The following is a 22,620-nucleotide window of genomic DNA, read 5'->3' on the forward strand; positions in this document are numbered from 1 at the left end:
AAAAAAAGTAATAAAATTAATCAATATCTTTAAGTAAATCATTATTATTTTTTTAATTTTCGTAACAAAATGTAGAAAATTGATGAAACTAATTACTTTAAAAGTATTTAAAATAAAATCATTTGTAAATTGTTATTTAAAATTTATTTAAAATAAATAAATATATAGAAGTAAATTTTATCCTTTAATATTAAATGTGTAATAAGGGAAAAAACTATATAGACAACTATTACTTGGTATCCATTTCTCAAAGCTTTGCAATCTCATCTCATCATGAGGCTTCGGGGTATCTCTCAATCACTCACGAGATCTAACGAGCAGAAAAACCAGAGTATCACGAAGGTCAGACAAGTAGACCGGAATTGTGTTCCCTAACCCTATCTTTAGTCAGCCAGCCGTAACTGACCGATGGATCGCGACGTCATAATCGCTATTGACAAGGAACAATCCGTCTCTATCCTTTTTGATTCCTTATTAGACTTTCTCTGTTCTTTCAGCCGAACTCTTTCGCAATCCCAATCGCTAATATCCAACACACAGTTACTTTCAGATCCATGACCTGATCTAGGTAATTGCCTATTGATCTTCGATCTTCTAGGCCGAAGAGGGCGTCATTTGTGAGCAACAGACAGCCACCTACAGCAGTAATTACCATCGGCCCTGTGCCCTGTTGTTCAGGTCCTAGGGATAAAACCAGCATTTGTAATATACGTCCACCTTAAATATTCATGAATTATACATACCGTTAATCTCTTTAAATCGATTTAAACACGTAAAAAAATTACAATAATTCTATTTTTATAATCGGATATCGAGTTATATTATAATTCTGAAAAGTGTTTTATTTTAATTAAAATTTTTTAGATTTATCGAGAAGAGATGGGTGATTACGAAATAAATCAATACAAATCGATACTTTCCTCAATAAGTTAGTTTAAAGAGTGCGAGTTAATTAGAGTGGATGTTGTGAGTTCTCCAGATTAGAAGATCCTCTTTGTAATTTTCATTATTAACACCCCCGAAATATATATATTGAAACTGTTGAGTTGAATGGCTCTTAACATCATCTGATATCAACACTCGTTCCTGTCAATATTCCTGAAACAAACGGAATCAATTCTCTAAAAATACATTCGAAATAGAATTTTTTTAAAGTTAAAAACTTTACCCTTTAAGAAATTATTCAATAAAATTAGAAATTAGTTATAAAATCTCGGATAATACCTTTTTCTTTCTTTTAAAAAAAAAGAAGAAGAAGAAATCTGATGTGAAATTTCTTCACCATAACATTATTTGACATACTCCAACGAGTACTGTCAGTAAGTGTTTAGTGGCATCGTTTCGTAATACATAGAATGTTATTTTTTTATATTAGACGGTGGCTGTCATACAGCTAACAACATAGATGGAAAGACCTATCAATTGAACAGTAACAAGTGGCTATATGACAGTTTGGATTGGAAGGAAAAAACCAGCCTGTCACTCAAATATCCATACATAAATCTCTTCCTGTCAACAAGCTTGATAGAGTGTGCATCACAACTCGGTTGGGGCCATAACAACCACGTGCCTTTTCTTCTTACAATAATAATCTATAATGAGCGCATTATAAATTAAATTTTATTTTATTGTTATAACTAATAGCCAAGGATAAAATAAAAAGTTTTTTAAATATCAACTTTTTTCTACTTGGTTGTAGCGCGAGGCCCCTCCAAGAGCGAGGCCCCGGGCCATTGCCCTGCTCGCCACTGCTTATAAGTGCTGTATATTATCTTAATAATACGATAATAAAAGTTAATATATGAAAGTAAAGATATTATTTTTTACTACATTTGTAATTATAGTACAGAAAAAGCTCGTAGAATATAATCATTGTCTTTATATCGCTATGTCACGTATACAACAGTCTTTCGTTTCTACCAATTCACGTGCAAAGAAGTATTTACTTTCGACACTTGGGGCAGCACCGTTGCCGTAAAAACTTCGCGCTAGCCGGACCTCCACCGTGCCCCCACCAGTGGGCGAGTGGTCTCCGTTGCCGCTCATCGTAGTGGTGACCAGACCCTGAAGACTGGGAGGTTCGTCGTGGGTTCGCGCCACGGTCGGACAGGCTGGCTGCTTGGAGTTTTCCGGGTTTTCTCCTTGCCTATAACGACTGAATNTAATAGAAAAAATTCTTCTTCCTCTTACCCTTGATTTTCTTTTTCATTTCTTTCTCTTCCTCTTACCTTTTATTCTTCTTCCCCCTTTTTCTCTTTCTCTTCCTCCCCCTCTTCCTCTTCCTCTTCCTCCTCTTCCTCTTCTTCTTAAAACGTATTTATTAAAAGGTAAAGAAAATGTGTTATTATTGAACAAACCACATAAGAAAATTTCAATACATAAAATAAACGTAAAAATTCAAATTTACAAAAATTGTAATAAAAACATCGAATATAAATATAATAAAATTGATTAGAAAATTTTAATTTCTTCGAACTCACGAGTAAAAGTGCTAAAGAATCAATTTATAAACCTCAAAATTCTACTATATACATGCATATATATATATAGGTTTTTTCTTTCTTGAACCAATATCCAACATTAAAGAAAAAGTAAGATAGAAATATTTAGCATTCAGATCTCGGTCGAAGCGAAAAAAAGGGGATAGGGGAAAAAAGGGAAACGATAAAGTATGAAACGTCCGAATTTTACAGCATAGAGAAAAGCAGATTAGATTTTTATTTAAATAGACCTCGTCCATAAAAATAGGCAGTAAAAAGTATAGAACTGAGAGACTTTCTTATCTTCGACTGTTTGACTTAAGTGGATTCAAACAGTTAAAAAATCAACATCTCTTAGATAAAAAAAAACAACGCTATGTCCACACTAATGATGAAAATTTAAGTCTTTTGAGTATTCTATTGTGATATTCATTCCTCTCTACTATATAGCTTAGTAAGATTTTTAGAATCAGAGAAGATGCTTGACCCTAGTGATGTTTTTGAATGATTTAAGTTTTATGAGAACAATCTATTTTAACCAAATGTTCTTATCTTTATCATGCTTTCTCGTTATCTAAAACTGTAAAGAATATAGAAAAATGTTATTAGTTATATATATGTGAAGAATGTAAATAATATATATATTATTTACATTCTTCACATATCTTTCTGAATAAGCAATTCAGAGAGGAGAGAATAATAATTACCTTTATAGGTTCTTGGAGCCAACATTATTGGAATTTATGTAAGAAAGAATTTAAAATGTTGCTTTTCTAAATTTATAATTAAGTTCCCATGAGAATAGAATCGTCCAAAATTTGGTATATCTTGCCAAAATCGATTCAAAATGGATAATCTAAAAGAGTAAGTTCTGCCAAAATAAATGATGTAAAAGAAGAACTCTCTGCCAAATAAATGATCTTAAAAAGAGAAAATTTTCTGACAAAATAAAACTATTTAAATAATTTAATTCTTAGTTACTTTCAGATCCATGACCTGATCTAGGTAATTGCCTATTGATCTTCGATCTTCTAGGCCGAAGAGGGCGTCATTTGTGAGCAACAGACAGCCACCTACAGCAGTAATTACCATCGGCCCTGTGCCCTGTTGTTCAGGTCCTAGGGATAAAACCAGCATTTGTAATATACGTCCACCTTAAATATTCATGAATTATACATACCGTTAATCTCTTTAAATCGATTTAAACACGTAAAAAAATTACAATAATTCTATTTTTATAATCGGATATCGAGTTATATTATAATTCTGAAAAGTGTTTTATTTTAATTAAAATTTTTTAGATTTATCGAGAAGAGATGGGTGATTACGAAATAAATCAATACAAATCGATACTTTCCTCAATAAGTTAGTTTAAAGAGTGCGAGTTAATTAGAGTGGATGTTGTGAGTTCTCCAGATTAGAAGATCCTCTTTGTAATTTTCATTATTAACACCCCCGAAATATATATATTGAAACTGTTGAGTTGAATGGCTCTTAACATCATCTGATATCAACACTCGTTCCTGTCAATATTCCTGAAACAAACGGAATCAATTCTCTAAAAATACATTCGAAATAGAATTTTTTTAAAGTTAAAAACTTTACCCTTTAAGAAATTATTCAAAAAAATTAGAAATTAGTTATAAAATCTCGGATAATACCTTTTTCTTTCTTTTAAAAAAAANTAAAATAGAAGTTATCAAAATGATGAGGAGAAGGATGCATTTTAAAAGAAAATGCAAATAATTAAATAAAATTACAAGAAACGATGAAAAATAAATGTAAAATAATGTTTAAGTTAACAACTGATCACAAATTGATCACATTTTTTAGCATAAAAGCCCAAATATTTAAGGCAAATAAGGCAAAACGAGAATATTCATAACATGGCATAGAACAAAATGGTTCTAGTGCATTGAGAAACAAAGAACAAAGTCAGTTAAATTCTTGTAATTTTTTCTCTTTTTTTGTAAACTAAATAAAGATAAGTGAGTCGCAGATAGTTTAATTACTGTTAAGTTCTTGGCACATGCAGAATGTTTTCTTTTACTGAAGAGAAAAATCGTTTCAGAAACAGTGATAAGTATATACAGTATTTTTAAAAAAAATAAAATATTCCAGTAAATAAATCGTTAGAAAGATAAATAGTTTGTAAGAAATGCAATAAATAATGTTATTTTATTTATTAATTTAAGCAGCTAGATGAGAGGATAAAAGGAATAATCATCCTTAAGAGAAGGATGTGGTCAATTTTTTCCTTTTTCTTTTTTTAGTTCGTAAAGATTCTTATGAAGATTAAAGCACGAAATAGAAATTACGAAATAAACTATTAATAAATTTATTCATCATTTTCTTTCGAGTTAGAAGAAATTATTAAATTATAATAAAGGAACATACACACGCGATAGATAATTTCTGTCATTTTTATAATGGTGGACAATATAATAAGGAAGAAAAAGACATCTCCCACGAGATAAAATTATAATGACTTTTGGAGCAGAGGTTAGTTTAGCTGTCTCTGTACTCTCACCTTTGGGACTATGTAACTCGCAACAGGGACTTCAGGTGCCGTAACATTACAGTCTATCTTGCGTCACACAAGCCGTAATGGCTGTAACGGTTGGAGGAACAGTCAGTTCCTAATCCTCCCAGGACGTGTCACTTCTAAGTTCTTCTTTACCCTTATTGTTTATAGTTATATATAATCCTCCTAAAATAATCTTCCTTAAATTTGCATCCTGAATATAACAAAATAAGATGTTTCCATCTCAAAAAATTTAATTTAATTTTCTACATCTAAATTTAAAATTAAATAGGGAAAATTATCTTTCAATTATATATATATGGCAATACTTTTCTAATGGTGTAATTATTTTGGATTTAGAGTAAGAGCATTTAATTTTTGTATATAATATTTAATTTATAAAATATTTTAGTAAAAAATAAACTAATTTTTATATATTCTAAACATGTTTTTAATTATTTTACTTAAGAGAGAGTATTTTTTTAAAGTGTATATTTATTTATATATTCTTTTAAAAACTTATCTGAAAAATATTTTATGCAAATTTAATGTTTATAAATGATATATTTTTTGTATTAATTTTGTCACTGTCATTTTATAAAATTACTTTTTTTATATTCATATTTTAATACATAAAATTTTCACGATGACTTACGAGCTTTTCTGCGTCATACATTTAAAAACATTAACCCGATTACATTAAAAAATTAATAATTAATATTTTAAAAATTAATTTAAAATAAATTAACAAATTAATAATTTTATTTTAATTTTAAAGGCAATTTTTTTATATTTTATACATTTCGTTTAATGTTCATATTTTAAAAATAGAATTAAACTTAATTTCCTTTTTGAAATAGAATAAAAGATTTAATTGTCATTTACGAAACTTAATTGATAATTAATTATTTTAAAAATCGCAGAAATTAATTGCATTTTAAAAAAATGCAAAATTAGAATTTTAAGAAATGACAATTTAAAGGAATTTAGAATTAAAATCTGTTTCCTTTTTTAAGTAGAATAAAATATTTAATTATTTTTTATAGAGTTTAATAAATAATTAACAAAAAGTTATAGAATCTAATTACTTTTTGAAAAATACAGAATTAACATTTTGAATAAAATGATAATTTTTATAAATCAAAACTGAATAAAAATTTATTTTGTTATTGTTAATTATTGTTTTACTTTTGGAATAGAACAAAAATTGCATTTGTCATTTTCAGAATTTAATTAATAAATAGTTACAGAAATTAATTGCATTTTTTAAAAATACAAAATTACCGTTTTGTGAAAAATGACAATTTTCGTCACACGAAAAATAAATTCGCTTCTTTTTTACATAGCACATAAACTTTAATTTCTAGTTGTAAAATTTAACTAATAAGTCATTTTTAAAAACTATAAAAAATTAATTGAGTTTTTTTTAGAAAATATAAAAATGATCATTTTCAGGAAAAGCCAATCTTCATCAAGCAAAACAATATTAAAACTTGCTTTTTTATATAAACCATAAAATTTAATTGTCATTTGTAAAATTTAACTAACAATTTAATTTTTAAAAATTACAGAAACTATTGCATTTTTAAAAAAATACAAAATGATAATTTTGTGAAAACGACAATTTTCGTCAAACTTTTCATTTTTTTTTTGAAATTGATCTACTTTCTTTCAAACTGAAAATTTTGAAATTGAAGTATGACATCTAATTCTGTTATTTTTCAAAACCGACATTTTCTTTTCAACTCTATTTTTTAGAATTGATATTTTTCAGGAGTTTGTCACTTTTTGAAGCCAATCATTTCTTCCCACAACAAAATTGAATCTTTATATATATATATAGAAGGAAGAGAGAGAGAGAGAGAGAAGAGAGAAGAAATTATCATTCGCCACATTAATAAATATATAAAACTAGACATAAATAAATAAAAGAAGCTTTAAAAGAAGGGGAGGTAAATTTTCAGAATGGAGAAAGAAAGAAGAGATTAAATTGGTTTCGCTTTAAAAATAAATTCTTAAAATTTCTAGCGATTGAAGGAAACTTAAACCCATTGGTTATTATGGAGACAATGTTTTGTGAAACGTTATTATTATTTTTAAACAAAAAATATAGTTACAAAAGCCTATATAGGTCTCATATACTTCACGATTGTCTCTTAAGTCTAGAACGTTATCGAAACTACGCAGCTGTGTATACTTGCTCATTGGAAATGAACTTTAAATAAACATTCAGATCTTTCATCCAGTTTAAATAAACACTTGACAATAACGTTTTCGTTTTCATTAGCGAAAGAGAATCTGTTACTTCTTGAAGATTTGATGCTGTTATATAATATAAATTCTGTATTGATGTTACTTATTAGAAAATAAATTATAATTAATCGTATTTAATTTTAATTAAGTGTGTGTATCTGTGAATAAAATGCATATTTTTTAAGTAATTTTATTTATTTATTTTTTTGGGATAAAGATAGAACGAGATTCTTTAAAAGAGAGGGAGAAACTTTTTAATAAAATTGCAGATTTTTAGCTTAATTTTCTTCTTTTTAAGTCTTCCTTGAGTGTAATTTTTGTATAATGTATTCTCTCTTTTGAGAAAAATAGATTTATTATTATGCAGTTTATACAGTTTATCATAGGGGAAAAAATCCCTTAAAGTAATTATTTTTAAATTTAATTCTATACGGATTTTTGCATTCGTTTAAAAGATAAATTAACTGCTTATTTTAACAATAAAGAAGGGGTAATTGAATTTTATTTCTACTTGATCTTCCCTCCGAAAAAAGTCAGAAAAAAATAGAGGAGGAAGAAAACACAAAAACGTTTCATATTATCGCACTACCTACCATCCGAAACGCCAAGCAAACTGGAGTCATGAGGGACCAAGCTTTAGTCCCAGGTTCATTATGGGCCACGTCACGTGACGCATGGAGCCACACATCCGTACCGTGAGGCGAGACAGAACCCACACACACACACACACACACACCACACACACACACACAAAACTAAATTCCCCGTAGAAAGACTTTCATCCCTTCTTTTAACAGTGTGAAGTGATGGGAGTTAACCAAAACTTAATTTTATCTCGCGGGGGGACCATCACGAAAATCTCGTGACGTATGCGTGTCACGAATCCATTAGAACGTAGGCATGACGAGACACCACCCAACGAATTGCTTGGATTAATCCGTTTTGATCACGCAGTTTAAGTGTAATTCCCTCCTATAGTTTAATTGTCTGCAGTACATCACTAAAATGAATTTGGAAAAACAAGTAAAACGAGTAACTATCATCTATTAAAGTGTAATTTTTGCAAGTATAATAAGACACTAGTGTTTTTAGTTTGAAATCTAATGATGTGGGGTGAGCCTTCTGCTTTAGAATAGGATTATTCTTCCAATTCTTTTACTCCCTCAAGAGGACGATTACTGTTTCTAGAATTATTCCACTTGTTTCTAAAAGAGGGTATGAGAATAGACAGGTGAATTACAATTTATATTCCTGATTAAAATTCGACGATATCCTACCCAATGTTTAAATTTTTAAAATCTTTCCAGGGGGATGAATGAAGATAGGGAGTTGGGGGAAATTGTGATTATCGATTCTGTTACTCGGTGAGTAAAATATTTTGATTAGGAATTACGGATTAAACTGCGTTAAAAATAATTATACTAAATACAAACTGACATTAATTCCATCAATTTTAGCACTTCTGGAATGATTGAGGTACAATCGATGCTCTGGAGTATTCAATTGGATATAGGATTATCCTTTGATGGCCATGTTGCTGGTGCGCTAACTAACAGAGCGTATTAACTTCAATCGAAACGGAGAGAAGACAATTTACATAATCTGACTAGACGTGTTAGAACGTTGAGGGAACACTAATTTACCGGCTCTGTAGTTCCATATAATGTTTGAGGTACACCACTAAGATTATCTTTGTTCCTATTATTGAACGCAGTTTGGCTTTTAGAAATTAATTTTTATTTTTCTTTCCTTCTTTTAAATTCTTCTGTCATTCGTTAAATATTTATTTCTATTCTTAATTAGAAGAAATAATTTAATTTTTCTATTAAGAAAATCGATCCATTGAAGTAAACAATTACAAACTCATTAAGATTATATCAATGAGTATATATATATATATAAGTAAACTTTATCGTCATCATATATAAAGCGTATATAGATGGGTTGCTCTCCGTTATCATTATAAGTGATTGAAGAGAGTAGGAGACTCAAGAGTCCACTCTGAACAGAATTTTTCTGTCTTACAGACTTCGAGGTATTCCAGTATGGTTAGATGGAATATGAACAGATGTTATTTGTAAAAATAACCTTTAAACTTCTATACTGGGAACGAAAATTTTTAACTTTTTAGTAAAGGTCCAGAGAGGGGACGTTATGGTCTTTCAGATGGACATCAACTGAAAACCACATGCTGACAACATTAGGAGAGTGGTCGTTCCTCGCCATTGGCTTGTTTGCTTGTCATTTTAAGCAGAAGTATATACTAAGACGATTCGCTCCATTTCTCCTCCGGTAATCGTTGTTTGGGACAATTTGTGGACATTCTCTGCAATGGACGTCTTCCGCTTAATCGCATTCTTCTTTAAGGATTTATCTTTGAAAGAACTAGATAAATGTCTAGCACTTCATTCTAGAAACTATTATTTGTATATACTATTGTTTTTCTTTTATTATAAATTGCAATTTTCTAAAAATTATGATTTATAAACTTTAAAAAAAATAAATAAATAAAACACAAAAACGAATGATGAAAACCAGAAAAAAAATAAATCGTGTTAGAAAAAGATTCTACTTGATTAATAACACCAAAAAATTTGAATTTATAATTTCTTCTTCGCTTTATTTATTCGTTTCATTTGCAATTCTTTATGAGAGATATTTAGAAAAAATTTTATATATATTTAAAAGAAAAATAATAATATTTATATATAAAAAAAGAGGTTTAAAATTGAAGCAAAGCGTTTTCAATTTCTGAACAGAATCAGGTAAAGAGAGGAGAAAGTTAGTCACGTAAGACCGTGAAAATCTGAACACCTGTAAACATTTTATCAATAGCTTATCGCCCTGACTTACAACACATGTAGTTAGAACATAAGTCAAGAAAAAAAAGGTAAACGAAAGAAAAAAATAAAAAAAAACACAATTGTAAACTTCGGATCATCAGTTAAACTGGTAAGACTCAAAACTAAGTCAAGAAAGTAGAAGCGAAAAAAATAAAAGAAAAGAATTAATGTATTGCTAACTTCTAATTTAAAGCGGGAACCAGATTTATATTCAATTGTTTTATTTTGAAAATCTCTTAAATTTCAAATTAAATAAATCTTAACGTCGTAGTTATGTACATCATGCGCAACATCATCCGTAGGGCGTGACTTATTCCGTTGGGTATTTAAGTAGGCAAGAAGAGTTTCTGATCTATCTAGAAAGAATAGGGAAAAGGAAAAAAAAGACAGACAATTACCCAGTAGAATAAAAATTGCAGAAAAATGATGAATTACACTAACTCCAAGAAAGGACAGAACCCACACCGGGTGTTTTTTGAAGAGGAGGGAGGAAAATAAGGATTCCCCATCGAAATGACTTAGAATCAAAAAAAAAATTCTTGGAGGGTAATAAAGCCGAAGAAAGAGTTTTTGCTTTGCGATCTTCACATTTTCCGCGGAGGAGTGGAATTTTCTGGATTCGAAATAATCGAAGCAAAGGTATCCTTTACACGGGACAAAAATTCACATTTTGAAAATCTTACTTATCTATAACGCTTTATATACAAGTAAATTACACGTAGAAAGTTAAGTAATTTGTGTACAAACACGAATAAATTGCTAAAAAAATGATTTTTTGCTGCGATTTTGCTAATTAATACATGATATACGTAAAAGTGTGTATATATATATAGATGTACTGTACCTGCATCACTGGTGTGGCCTTCTGATAAATTTAAATCTGGAGAAAAGTTTTATGCGTTACCTAATCTAGATCAATGTTAATGATGCAAGAAAAGTTGTCGCTATTCTTGCACTAGTCTCAGAATAACCATTATTAGCTGGCTAATTACCATGTACGAACTTTATACCCCAAAAGCGGCTAAGTTAAAAGAGAACAAGATTCCTGTCACTTGGTTAATTAGTAGTCTGACTTGAATCACCGTCAAACGAATCCTCTGCTGGAACTTGACGACTCAACACCTTTCAAGTTTCTCTATTCAACATGACTTGTTACACTTTAACAAGAATTAAATATCCGACAACTGACGAAAGCTGTTTAATAGATTTGAACAGTAAAAATTTACATTTATTAGAAGATAATTGTCTATTTTTTTCTTCCCTCTTCTAACATACGTGGTTGATTATACGAAAAGCTTACTAAAAATTCAGTTTTTTTTTAAATATGATTTACAGATTTAAATTTATTAAAACGTGATAAATATTACATTAAAAGTAATAAATAATAATCCGGAGAAGAAAATAAATCATAAAATCCTCAAAAAATCGCCAAAATATCAAGATAATAAGTATATAAACTTGGAGAAGTTGAAACGTATCCTTCAATTATAGAGGAAATTCAAGAAAATTGATAGTTTCCTAAATATGTAAAAATTCTTAAAATTATACCAGAAGATAGAAAAATTCCGGAAGAAAGTTTGAATTTTTTTAATATATATTTTTTTTTTCGTTTCCCATCCGAGATGTATATATAAACAACAGTAAAGTTTTATACAACAACAGTATGGCATGAGAGCGGATGTCGGAGTGTGAACAGACTACTGTTATATAAACATTTGTCATACTAGCTGTCGTATTTGATCGATAACTTTTGGATCCGGAATGATTTTTTTTTAGATGGTTTAGAGACACACAAACAGATGGAAAATAAAAATTCTGAATGCCAATATACTAATCTCTGATAGTGCTGTTGTGAGTAAATTCTTCACTATTAAAGTAACAAAACTTCAAAGTAAGTATGTCTGTAGTTTAAAGTGGTGTTTTATAAGGTGTATAATTATTTTTTATAAAGTGCTTTTTTTCGGTTATAACGCCTTTATTAGCATTAAAATTGTAGTAATTATAATTTAAACTTATTAATTTTTTAAATATACTTTTATATTTATACATAATTTACATTTTTAGTAAGAAAAATGTGATTTTTTTTTGTATAAAAATTTAATGCTTTTTTATCATTTCTCTTTCTATAATTTACTTATTATTGTGATAATTACATGGAAATAATTATTTTATTGTAAGAATACGATTATAAAATAATTAAATTTGTTCATTTTATTTNTTTTTGAAGAATTTCTATATGAAAACATGATAAAAATTGAAATTAAATCAAAATTATGGAAGAAAAATTATTTTTTAATACATAAAATAGTAAATGAAGAGCAGGGACAGGATTCGAGAAGATACTTTTTAGATATACAGCACTCGCGTGTAGTATTGGATATATATTTTTTTCCCTTCTACGTATCTTAAATCATTTTTGCAATGATGTGAATATAATATCTGGATATTCTAGTGACATTTGCTGCAGACTGTCCTGCTCTGATGGCAGATGCGAGAAAGGAAAAGAAAGAGAAAGAGAGAGAAGGGAAAGAGAGAAAAGAGAAAGCGAGAGAGAGAGAGAGAGATACCAAATGATGCTGATCAATCTAAAGAAAGTATACTTGTAGATCGTTTTTAGATGTTGCAGGTGTCTTAAATGAACCATTTGAACTTGTTGAGAATGTATTTACTTTGTTTTTATCTTCTTCGATCATGTGATCTTTACAAGTTAATCTATCTTTATATATATTTAATATAATTCTTAATAAATATTAATCTTTAATAAAGATACAGAGCGATTTTTCTCTTTCATATAAATACTTAAAAGTAGAAATATTATTATTATTATTTTTTTTATCTTTATAAATGTATAAGAGAGGACATTTCTGTTTCATAAATACATAAAAAGTCAGCATTTTATCTCGTAAAATACGTTAAAATGAAAATTTTATCTTATAAATACATAAAATAAAAATATTGTTTCGTAAATACATAAAAATGATAATTTTAGTTTCGCAAATATCATCAAAAATGAATAATTTCTTATTATAAATGTATTAAATTAAAATCTATTTTTATCACATAAATACGTCAAATAATTTTTTAAATTTTATTTATAAACGTACAAATTAATATATATATTTAAATTTTTAAAAATATATATGTATAAAAAATAAAGATTAGTTATCTTTACGGAATTAATTATTTTTTGAATAATTAAATTTATATAATCAAAAATAAACTTTTAAAAATATTTTTATAAATTTACAAGATTTTTATTTATTTTTTTAATTTTTAGAAAAGTAAAATATAATTAAAATTAAATCTTTTATTATTATTTATCTTTCAGTTTCGTTTAATTGTAATTAACTTTTTCGTTTCAGTTTCGTTTAACTGTAATTCAAATTTAATTTTCAATTTCATAATTGAAATTAATTACAATCGAATGAATAAAATGGAAAGGATTGATTTTTTTTATTGTTACAAAACTTATTTATTCTTTATTAAAATATATTTATTTAATTACAATTAAGTGTAAAAAGAATTTAATTTAATTGTAATTTTTTAAACGCAATAAAATAAAAATAAGATATGAAGTTTTTTACAGAAAATTATGTTTACTTTATGATAATTTTTTATTTTATTTAATTATTATTTTTCTTTTAAATTAAAAATTTCAATTTTAACTTTATAATTATCCTTGTTATCAAAGTTTTTACAATTCTTGTCTTCTACAATAGTCAGCTGCCAATGGCAGTCACGTGATATCCCTATGGCGCCTGTTGCCAGGATACCAATCATATGACGTTTCGAAACTGCCTATTAGCTATAACCATCTATCAGTCGGACGTCAACGTACGTCCGAAGGAAAGACTTTTGTACGCCAACTATTATTTGTACGGTAGACCAACAGATGCCCTGGAGCTTGCCCGATTTATCTTTATCCAAAGGAAGAAGAAGAAGAAGAAGAAGAAGTAAAGAAAAAAAAGGGCACATGCATGATAGGCTTGATAGGACAATCGTGCTGTACAACCTGATGTAACTGAGAGGATTATCTACTTTCATTTTATTAATGTGATGCTCTCTATCCCTGAATTCCTAATATATATATATATTCTCCCCCGTTTTAGCGTAACTTCTACGCTATCCCATTATTAGGTCGGGTGATTATATGCTCAAAATAACCAATTTTACTTAATATAAATCGTTCACGAGACTGATATATTAGACAAAAATAATGATCGAGTTGACTTTCGATGCATGACCGTCTAATGGCATCTGATCACGTGATTGGTTCGTTTTAGGGGGAGTATCGATACTAATTAATCAAACGTTCGATAGAACTGATTTATAATAAACAGAAGGGTCATTTTTTATACGTTAAAAGCGAGGAAACGTCGAGTTTTAACTGTAACAAAGCCACTTAAATGAACGTTTTTTATTTTAAAAAAAATAAAATAAAATCACGTGATTAAAATTATTTAGCAAATTAATGCCTTAAACACGTAGGGAATGAATAAAACTTTAATTATTATTATTTTTTACTTTTCTACTTATAAATAATTAAATGTATTTATTTTAAAATTAATAACCGGTTTCTTGTGCACGTTTTCTATGGCAAATGAATGAAGAAAGTCATACTGAATGTTGATGCTGCAGCTACTAGTGGATTGAATATATAATAAATATTTATTTATGAAACTTTAATATTCACAATTTAACTAAATTTAATAAATTGGTGACAAAAATCATTAGAAGAACTATCTTGATCTAATTGATGCTAACAAAGACAAATTAGCCTTTTTTTTCAATATCTTCCTCTGGAGTACGATAATTTCATTATATTTTTTCCCCTTTAGTAACTCCTTTTTTTTTCTCTCTTCCTCTTCAATTAATGGAGTGTCAAACTTTATATATTGTGATGTAATTAAGTATTATATTTAACTTGATAAATTATCCAAATACATTATATGTTTTTATTCGTGTATGTTTAATATATTGTTTGTCTCCATTACACATAAATTATATTAATCATAGCATGATAATTAAGGAAAGATTGCTGCTATATTTTCATCTCGTTAATGCAGTTTGTTACGTAAATATTCTTAAATAAATTATAATATAATTTTTATTTTTTTATGAGAAGACAAATGAAGATTATCATGCAGTTTAAATATACAGTAAAAACAGTTTATAATGTATAAAAATTTAATTGTTTACTCTTCACTTATTTTCTATATAATTTAAATATTTTTAGAAATTTTGCGTTATATTTCTACTTATTTTAAGCATTATCTTCGTTACATAGCATAATAAATGTATAAGAAAACAGACAAACAGACAGGCATTCTATTACATATGTATAGATATTGTAATAAAAATTTAACAATATTTTAATTGTTTAATTCCTTATATTCTTTGCTATATTTTTATAAAGTTTATAAAGTGAAACTGTATTTATAATATAATAAAAGTATAACATATTTTACAATATTTAATTATATAAAAATGCATAAAAATAGAGAAAATAAGTGAAGAGTGTAATGAATTAAGCAATATAACTATTGTTAAATTTTGTTATTATAATATAAATATTAAAATTAAAATGAATAAAAACATAACAAAAATATTTATAACAATATTTAAATTATATAAATAAAGAGTTTAAAAAATATATTAAACAGTTTAAATATAATTTTATTTATTTAAAATTTTTTTTATTTATTTATGCTGTAAAAACTATGTTATTTTTTTATAGTTTAAGGTTATTTACACTGGTTTTTATATGGCTATTTACGGTTATAATGTTGTAGAGACGTTTTTATTGAAGCTCTTTATAAATTTTAGTTTTATATATTTTTATAAGACAGTAAAATTACTCATTTCTTTTCTATTTTGTTTATGAGATCTATAAAAAAGCTTGTTTTTTTATTCTATTTAAAAAATGCAAAAGGGAAATAAATTAGAGACATTTTTTTTAAGTATAAAATAAAAAATATTTTAAAAAAATTTTTAAGTTATTTAATTTTAATACAATTTTTATAATAATTAAAATTAAAATTTATTATTTTCATGTAGTATAAGCGTAAATAAGCAATTTAAAATTAATTTTTCTAACATTAATTTAATGATCGATCAGTTACACATCAGTATAAAATGAATATGTTATACTCTTGGATGTCGAGTGCTGTGCATAACTATTAAAGAAGCTGCTAGATAAAAGCATATATTTGTTATAAATGAAACAGTATTGAAATTAGAAAACGGTGCTCATTGTTTGTCAGATCGTTTTTCTCTCAGTCATTGCTCTGCGGGAGTGCAGCAGATGCTGCTTGACAAGATTTGCTCGTCATTAGCAGAGTATTATAACCATTGCTATGCACTGTATTAAACACCTCTCATTGCAATCTGTTATAATCGTTGCTACGACTAATTAATGAAGTGAACCCATCTTTAATCTCCTTATTCCTCCTATTACTTTGAGTTAAAACGTAAAAGTGTCAAAGTAAATGAACAAATGTAATATTATTAATTCGTTATTTTTCAACACATTCTGATTAGAAACGGCGTAAGGATTGAGAATAACTTTCAATCATATTTTTTTCCCCTCCCTCTTTTCCACTTTCAATTTTAAGTAAATTAATTTTTCTTCTTTACATTATTTAATTAATGTCTTCCTTGAAGTTAAAAATCATTAATGATATTTTATAGTTTTGATTTTAATCTTTACACAGATTAATTTTTATTTAAATATTATTTTCATTTTTTATTCTGTTTTTTTAAACATTTTTTTTCTAATTTTACTTAATAATTTTTTTAATAAATCGTCTATTATTTATATGTATAGATAATTTTAAAATTTAGTACAAATTTGTTATATTTAATCATACAAATTTTCAATTTTGTTGAGATGATTAAAGTCTTATTCACTGGAGTATTCTGGAGTAGAGTTGATTTAGGAAAAAAACGTTTTAATAAAAAATTAATTCAATAATTAATATTCTGTTCTTTTTTTAAATTTTTATTGTAAAATAGCGTTAATCAGGGAGTAGAAAACGGTTGACATAAAATGAATAACGATTATTATGGCACCAAGGAACCGGACATCAGTTTGGGGGAAGAAAAATGAAAGCGAACAAAACATTTCAACATGAAGGTGACTTATTTTTGTCTATTGTATTCTTTTTGATATATGTCTAAATTTTACAGAAAAATGCGATCGAGTAAAATTAATCAAGTTTTATTTTTAGTTTAGTACGTGTCACAGTTGATCGTCTACACCCCTCACTATGAAATCACAAAGAATAATAGACAATGAAAGATACTTTAATTGTAAGATGCACGCAATTTACGGGCGTGGCATAGAAAAATATATAGAAAGCAACAACTTGTTCGAATCAAAGTGTATAAATAAATTTTTTATTCTTTCTTTATAAGCAATCCCTGTCAGGATTTATAAAGCGCCTGTAAAGGTTACTTCTCTGTAAAGAGATAAAGTCGTGCAGTGAAGTATTTACAGGTTAACTTTCAATACTCTTCCTTTAACCGAATCTTTAAGCTTTCTATACACTTTTTTCTATTATTAGATAGATTTTAAGCGATAAATATTTGTTTTTTATGCAATATTTTTATATATTATTTTAATTTTCTTATATAAATATTAATTGATAACACTTTTACTTTAGTTATAATGGTTTAACGTTATAAATTTTTTCTAAAAACAATAAAATATATAAAATCATTAATTATAATTAATTAAATTCGTGTTTTTTAAATATCTATATAATTTTCAAGCAAATTTACAGCTCTTATATTGTAAAATACACAAAAATTTATTTAAAAAACTATGTTTCGTATACGTGTAAATAATATTAATCGTTAATAAAAATGTTTTATACTTGTTTTTTATTAAAATTATAATTAAGTTAGGAATTTTAGTTTGTCTCTTTTGAAGATAGTCTGCTATCAAAGATAATTAGAGCTTGGAAGATAAATTATGAATAAATTATTTTAACTATATCATTACTTATCACTGTAATCGGTTTTATGGTTTAATGAGAGATGAAGTTTCTCCAAAAGAAAAAAAAACACTTCATAAAACCACCCCAAAAGATTGTTTTTTAAAAATAATTTTTTGTATTTTTTAATTATTTTAACCATTTCACACTTATTCATTTTGTTGTCTTGTGTATTTTCTCCTTCTTCATTACCACGTATATTCTTTGTTTGATGGTGATGACATTTTAAGGTGAATAACTGCATAAAGTAGAACGACAGAAGAGAGACTGTGAAGGAAAAAAAACGATTTAAGTAGCTACTTAACCATCGTTCTACTCATTAATTTTGTGTCTTATTCTCGCTACAAACAAACAGTGCTTTTTAATCTAAACATTTTTACTGCATCCTTCTAAATCGGTCTTCTCTGTAATTCAATTATATCAGTCGTTAAGTAAGTGGCTGTAATTACATCGTCTTTTTCTCTAGTCCCTGTTATTTTTTTCCCTTTACTCTGTTCCACTTAGTGAGAGAATAAATCGCGTAGATGTGTGGAAAAATCTCATCTAAGAAAATCTTCTCGAGTTCGCACAGGAATATGCGATAATCTGTATGTGTATGTATGTATATATATATATATACAAGTAACTTCCTCCGACTCTTATAATAATTTGTTTTATTTATTATTTTATTAAGTTATCTTTATTCTTTCTCGAAGTTTTCAGTCCTTGTGTAGATGCAGAGTTGGGCAGATGGCCTAGAAAAATGATACAGGAATTTTTATCAAAGAGAAATAGGTTAAAAATAACACAAACAAGCGCATTAAGCATAAAAAAAGAATAAATTGTGATTAAAATCTAGAAAAGTTGACTCGAAATAGCATCTTACAAGCTTATTTTCTTTAAAAATAACATTTATTTTACTTAATATAAATACATTTTTAAATTAATTATTATATTAAAAAAATAAATCTTGACATTTTAAGAAAGATGTTAGGGAACTTACATATGAATCATCTACTTTATATCCTGTTCATATTGACGGAAAGACAGGATAAAGGCAGAATAGGACAAGATTACTCCAGTTCTCTGACTGACTGGGTTAGGCAAACACTCGAGTCTTCCTAAGGAAGTGAAACGCGATAGAAAGAAGGGAGCTGAGCAATGTCAAGAGAAGATGGATGGGTCACAAGTTAGACGACTGCCCTGTCACGGGAAACGCTAGAAAATGTGTTGAGAAATGGGTCCACCCGACACGCATTGCGACACGTGGTTCAGACGTCTTGTCACTTGATGTCCCGTCCGATAGAAGTTTCCCCCCTTTGGCATCCCCTAAATGTGAAAGAGAAAGGGGAAAGTGTGGATTTTTCGTGTGAAGTTGTGTGATGATGGTGATATTTATAAGAGTAATGAATACTTACTTATATGACAGAGACAGTGTGCTACTCTCTTATGAATAAGTTTTGGAGGAGTTGGATATTATTAATTACGTTAATTATGGGAATTAATAATTTTGTTTTTACCTTAAATTATTTCTTATTTTTACAGGATATTTAATCGTTCTTGTATGAAGGAAAATAACAATATGAACTCTTTAACAAGTGGGTTCATTTAGATATTATTTAATTAGAAAACTTATTTTTTAAATTGATGTTAAAATTAAAGATTTAAAATAAACTTTTAAACATAAAAACCGTTGTAAAATTACGTAGATATATTATATTGTCTTAATATATATATAATAAAGCAGCCATTCATATAAAACACAAAATAATTACATAAAAATGGAGAAATTTCGCGATGACCAAGATCAAGAAGGATTCAAAGATGAAAATAATTAAATTACATAAAATTAGCAAACTGTATACAATATAAAGAAAATAAATTATAGTTTCTATATTATATTTTATGTTTTATTTATAGAATCATGTTTACACAAAAGAATACTTTTTACCATTAAAGATGCTCAACTAGGAATATAATTCTTCAAAATATATATTTTTGTAGACTATAAATGCAATTTTTCTATTTTTATTATTTAAAAATTTTAAAATTAAATATAAACATATAAAAACATCGATATTTAGAGTATAGAATACAGAAGAAATGCTGAGGTTGGAAGTCAGGTGAGAGCAGATATACGCGAATAAAACAGGTGACGAACATTACCGTAGATCATTTTTACTAGAAAGAAAAGAATGTTTTTCCAACATTGACTTCAAATGATGTTTACAGTTAATGAGATTTCAGAAAAGTTTTTCGAAATTTCACGGTTTAATTTTCTAACGTTTAGAAGTAAAAAGATTTTTCTCTTTAGTGTTTCTTTCTTCTTCTTCTTCTAAGAGAGAGAGAGAGAGAAAAATAGAGAAGACGAAGAGGAAGAAGAAGCAAAGCAGAAAAAGCAAAATTATGATATGCATTTATATCTGGATATATCTCATACAGAAATAATAGTCAACTTACTCCGAATATAATTATATTGAGTGAGAGGAGCTACCGGAAAACTGTAGCAGAAGAAATAACTGGGTAAGCGATATGACAAATGATGTTGGAATGACAGACTAATATTTCACGGAACATCTTCCGATTGTATAATGCGTAAGGCTAAGATGAAAAGTTGGATGCTGGAAAGAGAAATTCTCATACTTGTCCCATGAGATGAGAATATGTTAGATAAGAACATTTCGTGATCAGCACCGTCAATGATCTTCTTCTGGATGTGTAAAAATTTATAAAATCCCGTATATTAAAGTCTCGAAAATCTCTTCATTAGACTTTTCTCGCATGTAGGAGAAATCGCAGGTGTCAACGATCTTTCGCTTCTTCCGTCCCTTCTATCCGAAAGCCAGGTGAGACAACAGGTGTGGCACTCTACAGGTAACGTTAGACACACCTTGATAGTCGAATCAATGTCGCAGTTTCGAAGGCCGTAGCGGTGGCGCACTCTCTCGACAAATTCACCTAGTAAAGGAAATCAATGGGGTTGCGTCACGTGATCAACAGTGTGGCGGAAGTAAAGCAGACGGACGAAAAGAGGCCGAGTCCATGTGTCGGAGTAGCATTCACTTAAGTAGATGAGTTGCTAGCAGCATGAATAGTATTCTAAGCTTCCTTCCACTTTTGAAACTCCCCCTCCACACACACGGTAACAGTCCCGAATTCAATCTGATTAAATCTATCTCGGAGCCTGAGATCTCCTCCCCTTTACCGAAATGTTTGGATTGAAGGAGCGTAAAGCGAGTTTTTATTGCTACCATAGGGAAGTACTGGACTAACCGAACATAAAGAGGAAGGGAGCTGGGTATAGTGGAGTTAGTTGGTGGACGGGGGACGATACCTACCTCTTGGGGACTTTGGTTCTATGACAAATTCTCCCTTTCGTATTCTTTCAGACAATTGCCATGGTGTGATTGATCCGGTAAGTTTAATGCTTTCGTCTGCCAAGCTCCTGTTTTTACACATAACCTGCTTTTATGTACGGGCTCTCTCTATTGTTACACGCCACCGGGGAGCTGTGTGTCCCTAGTGTGGTAGTATAGCAAACACACTCGCACAGACACACACAAACACACAACTTGTAGCCTTTTGCAATGCTAATGCGGGAGACACTTCGATTGCCACTTTATATCCTCCATAGCGCAATTATAAATTCCTTTTCTATAAATTATTATTATTTCTCGCCCCCCATTTTAATAAATTCCGATCAAGATGAAATATTTATGAAGCTTTTTACACATGTTTAACTCATAAAAAAAACCATCAACTGGTACTTAATTCTAAATTCATGAGGATGAAGAACCGAACGTTTGACAGATGAGGCAGAGAGAGAGAAGAGAAGATGCTAGAAGCGCAATTATCTATCCGTGACTCTCTCTACTCCTTTACAATTTTCTTAATTAAATGGTGATCCTCAAATTTTTATTATACTCTTAGTTATAAATGGAAAAAGATGCCCATTTTATTTTACATTTCATCACTTATGGGAAATTTAACCGAGTGTCTATTTTATCTTTGTAATAGAATTCGATCTATTCGGAGAATGTTGGAGGAAAGAAAAAAAACCGGAACCATTGTATTAAAAAAACCAACAAAACTAGGTTTTGTAGAATAATTTAAAAATTTCCTTCCAGTCGTTTAATGTGTCATATCACGTGATAGTAAATGTATTCCCCTTTTTCCCTTTTATTACGTACGTGAACTCTCACCTGGAGAGCAAGTGCTTACCTCCCAGACTCTCTTACATACTGCAACAATCTATAAAGAACTGATGATATATCTAAACTTTTTGGTTAATTTACTGAATTGTGATAGATTGAATTTTTAAAAAAATTCACTTACAAAAAAATTTTTATATAAACGTATACATAACTTACCCCTACGTATATATATACTTTCAATTTTTTCCAGTAATTTTTTTCTAACTTTAAATGGAATTCATGTTTATTTTATGCAATTTTTTAACCTTTTTTTGGAGAAAAATCTTATTTAAAGTGAAATAAATTACAAAAATAAATAAATATTTATTTATTTATATATAGTATATATGC

This window comes from Centruroides sculpturatus, unplaced genomic scaffold (assembly GCF_000671375.1).
Source record: "Centruroides sculpturatus isolate CEXI.00-Female unplaced genomic scaffold, Cexi_2.0 scaffold769, whole genome shotgun sequence".
Lineage (NCBI taxonomy): Eukaryota > Metazoa > Arthropoda > Arachnida > Scorpiones > Buthidae > Centruroides > Centruroides sculpturatus.